A 7,973-nucleotide genomic window follows, 5' to 3' on the forward strand; every position below is an offset into this window, starting at 1 on the left:
CATAATAAAACCAGACTACGGTTTGCAACTGCACATGGGGACAAGATCGTACTTTTTGGAAAAATGTCCTCTGTCATAAACAAAAATAGAACTGTTTGGCCATAATGACCATTGTTATGTTTGGTGGAAAAAGGGGGAGGCTTGCAAGCCGAAGAACACCACCCCAACCATGAAGCACGGGGGTGGCAGCATCATGTTGTGGGGGTGCTTTGCTGCAGGAGGGTCTGGTGCACTTCATAAATAGATGGCATCATGAGGAGGAAAATGATGTGGATATATTGAAGCAACATCAGTCAGGAAGTTAAAGCTTGGTCGCAAATGGGTCTTCCAAATGGACAATGACCCCAAGCATACTTCCAAAGTTGTGGCAAAATGGCTTAAGGACAACAAAGTCAAGGTATTGGAGTGCCATCACAAACCCTGACCTCAATCCCTTCAGAACATTTGTGGGCAGAACTGAAAAAGCGTGTGCGAGCAAGGAGGCCGACAAACATACCTCAGTTACACCAGCTCTGTCAGGAGGAATGGGCCAAAATTCACCCAACTTAATGTGGGAAGCTTGTGGAAGGCTATCCGAAACATTTGACCCAAGTTAAACAATTTAAAGGCAATGCTACCAAATACTAATTGAGTGTATGTAAACTTCTGACCCACTGGGAATGTGATGAAATAAATAATCTGAAATAAATCACTCTCTCTACTATTATTCTGACATTTCACATTCGTAAAATAAAGTGGTGATCCTAACTGACGTAAGACTATATATCAATGATTTCGCTCTTGCTACGGGTGATTATTTGACCAACTSGCCTCGTAACCATAGATCACGTGTAACCACGGCAACCCAGGTCCTCCACATCCGGCTTCTTCACCTGCGGGATCGTTTGAGACCAGCTACCCAGACAGCTGATAAAACTGTGGGTTTTGCACAAACGAAGCATTTCTGCACAAACCGTCTCAGGGAAGCTAGTCTGTGTTCGTCGTCCTCACCAGGGTCTTGACCTGGCTGCAGTTCGGCGTTGTAACCGACTTCAGTGGACAAATGCTCCACTTCGATGACCACTGTCACGCTGGAGACGTGTGCTCCTCACGGATGAATCCCGATTTCAACTGTACCTGGCAGCTGGCAGACAGCGTGTATGGCATCTTGTGGGCGAGCGGTTTGCTGATGTCAACGYTGTGAACMGAGTGCCCCATGGTGGCTGTGGGGTTACGGTATGGGCAGGCATAAGCTACGGACAACGAACATAATTGCATTTTATTGATGGCGATTTGAATGCACTGAGATCCTGAGGCYCATTGTCGTGCCATTCATCCACCACCATCACCTCGTGTTTCAGCATGATAATGCACRGCCCCATGTCACAAGGATCTGTACACAATTCCTAGAAGCTGAAAATGTCCCAGTTCTTCCCATGGCCTGCACACTCACCAGACATGTCACCCATTGAGCATGTTTGGGATGCTCTGGATCTGTCTCTTATACACATCTAGATGTGTATAAGAGACAGGTATCATCGTGTTTCCAAGTTTACTTTGATGGTTTTTATATCAATATTTGCGCATAAAGGTGTTTCCTCCAGCATGTCTCGCATAATTAATTTGACCAACACAAAAAGATCGGACCATGTCAAACGAACTAATTATCTGTCGGCATTCATAACAATGATACCTAAACTTCCTGTTTCCATGACAGCTGTCGTGATTTTTTATTTTTATACGACTTAACTCTCCTGTATGGAAACGTGGTTTGTGACTGTATTTATAGAACTCTTTGCATATAAAAAGATATACCAGCTGTAAATCAAACGCTTTTTATTTCTCCATATAGAAAAAGAATTAAGTTAAATCGGGAAACAGTCCATCAGAAATTCACCATCTTGTTTTTCCAACCGATGGTCCGTGATACATTTATATAACATTTGTCCCATAAATGGAAAAAAAAAGAAAGTAAGAAAATGTCAATACTATGTTCACAGTAATAAATATTAAAAACAAAAATATTTTGTACATTGATATATATATATATATATGTATATATATAAACAAAATGGTTGAACAATAAACAATGATGAATCCATTATTTAAATTACCAAGGCATCGGTAACCATGGCCACTAAGATTCTGTAATAAATTCAATAAGGTGATATCTCAGACTGTAGTGCGTCACTGTAAATAAAAAATAAAAATCATAGTGCAAGTTATTTCCTGCAACTTCCAAAACAAATAAGAATGACAATGAGGACAAAGTAAATAGTATCTAGTACAGCCCCTGCATGTCTTTCCTCCTGGACTACTACTGCATCTCTGTAGTCTTGGCAACGACACGTCCTGCTGCGTGTGAAACCATGGCCACTTTCAGGACCAGGCTCTTTTGGAAAATTATTTTGAAACCAACAAGAAAAATAAAACATAGCAATTCTTTTTTTTTTTTCTCTTTCTTTTTTTTACAACTTCCTCACACTCAATTCTGTCATAATCATAAATCAAACCGGCATCATTCATTTGTGCACATATGTGTGTGTATATCACGTTGTGTGTGTGTGTGTGTGTGTGTGTTTGTGCACAGTCTGTGTACACAAGTCAATCAAAGTAATATAAAAGAAATGCATAGAAAAATAAGAATTACCATTGGTAGCCCCTTAATAGGGCTACTGCCATGTAACACGTTGTGACACGGAGCAAGGCAGAAACAGTACCTTGCAAAATTATTCATTTTATTGTTTCACAAAGTGGAATTAAAATGGATTTAATTGTAATTTTCTGTCAACAAAGTACTCGAAATGTCAAAGTGGAAGAAAAATGTTAACGTTTAAGACTGCGTAAGTATTCGGCTCCCTGAGTCAATACATGTTATAAATCCCTTTGGCAGCGGTTACGTCTGTGAGTCTTCTTGGGTAAGTCTCRAAGAGCGTTGCACACCTTAAAATCGTACAATAACTGCCCATTTTTATTTTCAAAATTCTTCAAGCTCTGTCAAGGTGTTGGTGGATCATGGCTAGACAGCTATTTTCAAGTCTTGCCATAGATTTTCAAGCAGATTTAAATCAAAACTGTAAGTTGGCCACTCAGGAACATTTCCCAGCCTCCTTGGTCAGCAACTCCAGTGTAGATTTTGCCTTGTGTTTTAGGTTATTGTCCTGCTGAAAAGGTGAATTCATCTCCCAGTGTCTGGTGGAAAGCAGACTGAAAGCAGGTTTTCCTCTACGATTTTGACCGTGCTTTGCTCCACCTAGTTTCTTTTTATCCTGAAAACCTCCTCAGTATTTTCCGATGTCAAGCATACCCATAACATGATGCAGCCACCAGCATGCTTGAATATAAGGAGGCAGWTAGGTACTTTGTGTTGTATTTTCCCCAAACAGAAGGCTTTGCATTTAGGCCAAAAAAAAGTGTATTTCTGTGCAGTGTTTTCTTCTTCTTCTCACGTTGCTGCATACAAGATGTTTGTTTTTGAATATTTTTTTATTCTGTATATTTGCATTCTTGTCAMTGTTATTTAAGTCATTATTGTGGAGTCACTACAAATGTTGATCCAACCTCTGTTTKCATCCCATCACAGCCATTTGAACTTGACCGTTTAAAAAAAAAAATCACCATGGTAACATCCTTGAACCGTTTCATCCCTGTCCTGTAGCTCAGTTCAGAAGGACGACTGTATCTCTGATGTGTCTGGGTGGTTTTAATACATCGTCCACAGCGTAATTATTAACGTGACCAACGCTTAAAGAGATATTTAAATTCAATGATTGATTTGATATTGTTACCCATCCACATGATTTTTTGAATGACGAACCAATCCTCCCTCCGCCATACAATATTCGTAATGTCCCTCTTCACAGATTCAACTACAAAGACCAGGGAGCTTTTCAAAATCCTCGTAAAAAAAACAGACATTTAAAAAAAAACGCGGATTTTGAAAAGCTCCCTGGTTTTTATAGTTGAATCTGTGAAGAGGGACATTACAAATATTGTATGGCGGAGAGAGAGGAAGGGTTCGTCATTCAAAAACAATGTTAACCCCTATTTGTCCTTATTACGTACGTGATTTGTAAAGTCACATTTTACTCCTGAACTAATTTAAGCCTCAACAAAAAGGGGCTGAATACTTAACGCTATCACATTTGTTTTAAATCTTTTAAACTGTTTGAATTCCACTTTGACACACTACATGGTTGACTATTAAAATACATTTTAAATCCCACTTTTTTTTTTTTTTTTGCAACACAATAAAAATGGGAAGAAATCCAAGGGGGTATGAATACTTTTGCAAGTTACTGTAGATGTGTGTTCATGTGTGGACTGCCATCTGCCTCCTCCACCGCCACTCTCCCCTGGATTCCTTTTCCCCTCAAAACATATAGAGTTCGTCCTAAACAGCACCCTATACTGCAAAAAGTAGTGCCTTGTGAAAAGTAGTGCACTATATATGAAATACGGTGCCATTTTTGAATGCAGATATGGGCCCTTTTTTCCCCCCATTCGATTTGCTCAACTCCTGCGGTCCCTCAACTCCTGCGGTCCCTCAACTCCTGCGGTCCCTCAACTCCTGCGGTCCTCTCTCCTTTGGGAAAAAAGGTCAAAGGTAAATGGAGGAGGCGAGGAGAGGGAAAGTGGACGGAAAATRCGCTTGTATGAAATGAAACGCTCCCTTTTCCACTCCTGTTCCATCAGGCAAATGATGTTGACAAGGGGTGGATTCCAAAATAAATGTGTTACGTGATAAATACTAAATGAAGTTAGTTACGCAATACATTTTCTAGATAAAGGATAAATAGCATATCGTTGTTTTTTGTTTTTGTTTTTTTAAACGTGTCCATCCTTTTCTCCTCTGACAATTACAACGGCTGATTCAAAATGGTGTGTGGCAGATATCACAAACTCTTCCGTTGTAGGATACACTTGTGCTTCCTCGMCMAAAGGAGGCTTTAGACAAGGAGGGGAGRACCGTCTTCCGTTCGCCTACTAACGAACCCGACACACTCCTCGACCACTCATCGGTTTCCGGGTCACGGAGGAGAGGACAGAGGACAGAGAGGAGAGTGGACGGAAGAGAGAGGACAGAGGAGAGACGACAGAGAGGAGAGTGGACGGAAGAGAGGAGGGGGGATCCCTTCCTTTCCTCACTGTCAGCAGGCTGGTCTGCTCTTCGGCCTGCAGTAAGGTGAACCCTGACCTCTAACTCGTGACTGGGTTACTCCCAGAAGGACTAGGGTGTAGTCATTAGGGCAGACCGTATACACCCCAGGTTTCAAAACAGAAAACAAGCATTTCTCATTCGACCACAGTTTATCATCCACCTGAACCAGTGGCTCTGTCAGACCTCGGCCCCCAGCTCTATGACCCCAGTCTCTACGATGGGGACCGGTTTATCAACCAGTGGCTCAGTCAAACCTCGGCCCCCAGCTCTATGACCCCAGTCTCTACGATGGGGACCAGCTTATCATCCACCTGAACCAGCAGGATGGTCTTGTCTATATGGGAGCGGCTGGTGAGGTCACGGCTACAAGGCACCCACCGGTGAATCACCTGGAGAGAAAGGTTGGTGTTGGAGGGGGGGAGAGAGAGAAGGATTGGTGACGAAGACAGCAGAGGGGAGGAAGCATGAAGGAATTGGGGGGGGGAGTGAGAGAGAGCGAGGAGAGAGAGAGAGATAAGAGGTGAGTAAGAACAGAAAGTAATTCCTTGATATGTATGAATACATTTAATATAATATTGAAAACAACATCAATATATTGAAGTTTTAATAAAAATGTTAGAAGTGATAAATGTAAAACTGAGATGTGTACCACTGGTAGTAATATGAAGTGATCGTAAACTGAGCTGAGGGAGTAGAGAACTTACATGCCCCTCCATGCCCTCCAGGGGGCACCAGTCCCTCCAGCAGCTGCGTCCTGCCCTCAACCTCACCGTCTCATCAGGCCACTGCAGCTCCTTCCGCTTAGACAGGTTAATGACCTCCAGCACCTGGCTCACATCCACGAGCTGGTGGGAGAAGAACATTCAATCACATGCAGTCAAGATCAGCACCATCAAGTAACAGAATTTTGTTTTGTTGGGTTATCAAAAGCAGTGTTTCTCAACTCCAGTCCTCGAACACCCCCCCCCCCCCCTCCTACATAGTACACATTTTTACTGTAGCCCGTACAAGCACACCTCATTCAACTTAACAAGGGCTTGAGGATTAGTTGACAAGTTGAATCTAGCGTGCTTGTCCGAGGCTACAGTAAAAACGTGTACTGTTGGGGGTCCTGCAGGAATGGATTTGAGAAACACGATCTAAAGAAACGTATCCATTTGAAAATGACTTATAATGTTTCTTTACCCTGAAAGCAGTCTATGGAAAAAGGAACCATAACTCATTTTGTAATTTAGGTGAACTGTCCCTTTAATACCTCTGTTAAACAGCCGGTGTTGATTTAAAACAGTTATATCGAAGAGTTACGATTTTTTTCTCCTGACCGACCTGCACTCTGTAGGAAATGTCGTCTCGTCGTACGGCGGACAGAGCCGGGACGTGTTGGTGGTGGTGGTGGTGATGACCCAGCGGTCCACTATGGCGCTACCCAGCCCGTCGTTCCCCAGCAGGCCTACTAGGGTGTGTCTCTTACAGGGCGGGATACTGTGGGAGGAGAGGGAGGCAGAGGGTCCGGCGGGGTCCGAGGACGACCCCGAGCCCAGGCGGAGCTGCAGGGAGGTGGGAGGGTGCGGAGGGACAGCTGGCTGGTGGACGAGCGTCGGCAAGGCTCCAGGCCTGTGGCTGAGGTACGGAGAGACGAGTGGCGGCTGCTGTTATAGCGGTACGATGAAGACTGGCTGGTTACGGAGGCTCGGGCCGGGGAGTGGTGCACAAGACCAGACTGAACGACGACTGGGAGCTCTGACTGGTCCCTGAATGGAGAGGAGAGATACAGGTTAGTTGGTCCCTGAATGGAGAGAGAGATACAGGTTAGTTGGTCCTGAATGGAGAGGACAGGAGAGATACAGGTTAGTTGGTCCCTGAATGGAGAGGAGAGATACAGGTTAGTGGTCCCTGAATGGAGAGGAGAGATACAGGTTAGTTGGTCCCTGAATGGGAGAGGAGAGATACAGGTTAGTTGGTCCCTGAAATGGAGAGGAGAGATACAGGTTAGTTGGTGCTGTATGGAGAGGAGAGATACAGGTTAGTTGGTGCCTGAATGGAGAGGAGAGATACAGGTGTAGTTGGTGCCTGAATGGAGAGGAGAGATACAGGTTAGTTGGTGCCTGAATGGAGAGGAGAGATACAGGTTAGTTTGTCCCTGAATGGAGAGGACAGGAGAGATACAGGTTAGTTGGTCCCTGAATGGAGAGGAGAGATACAGGTTAGTTGGTCCCTGAATGGAGAGGAGAGATACAGGTTATTGGTCCTGAATGGAGGGAGAGATACAGTTAGTTGGTCCCTGAATGGAGAGGAGAGATACAGGTTAGTTGGTGCCTGTATGGAGAGGAGAGATACAGGTTAGTTGGTGCCTGATGGAGAGGAGAGATACAGGTTAGTTGGTGCCTGAATGGAGAGGAGAGATACAGGTTAGTTGGTGCCTGAAATGGAGAGGAGAGATACAGGTTAGTTGGTCCCTGAATGGACAGGAGAGATACAGGTTAGTTGGTCCCTGAATGGAGAGGAGATAACAGGTTAGTTGGTCCCTGAATGGAGAGGAGAGATACAGTTAGTTGTGCTGTATGGAGAGGAGAGATACAGGTTAGTTGGTGCCTGGTATGGAGAGATACAGGTTAGTTGGTGCCTGAATGGAGAGGAGAGATACAGGTTAGTTGGTCCCTGTATGGAGAGATACAGGTTAGTTGGTCCCTGTATGGAGAGATACAGGTTAGTTGGTGCCTGTATGGAGAGATACAGGTTAGTTGGTCCCTGAATGGAGAGGGGAGATACAGGTTAGTTGGTCCTGTATGGAGAGATACAGGTTAGTTGGTCCCTGTTGGAGAGATCAGGTTAG

General features: G+C 44.1%; 1 long non-coding RNA gene across 1 annotated transcript; it reads right to left on the reverse strand.

Moving 5' to 3' along the window:
• Positions 1-1,798: 1,798 nt before the first annotated feature.
• On the reverse strand, positions 1,799-6,902 carry LOC139024894 (uncharacterized). The gene is made up of 3 exons (XR_011476294.1): positions 6,467-6,902; positions 5,845-5,985; positions 1,799-5,529 (listed from the first exon to the last, which is right to left on the reverse strand). It is a non-coding gene; the product is annotated as an uncharacterized lncRNA (long non-coding RNA).
• Between the last annotated feature and the right edge of the window lie 1,071 nt (positions 6,903-7,973).

Source organism: Salvelinus sp. IW2-2015, unplaced genomic scaffold (genome assembly GCF_002910315.2).
Source record: "Salvelinus sp. IW2-2015 unplaced genomic scaffold, ASM291031v2 Un_scaffold1993, whole genome shotgun sequence".
Taxonomy (NCBI): Eukaryota; Metazoa; Chordata; class Actinopteri; order Salmoniformes; family Salmonidae; genus Salvelinus; species Salvelinus sp. IW2-2015.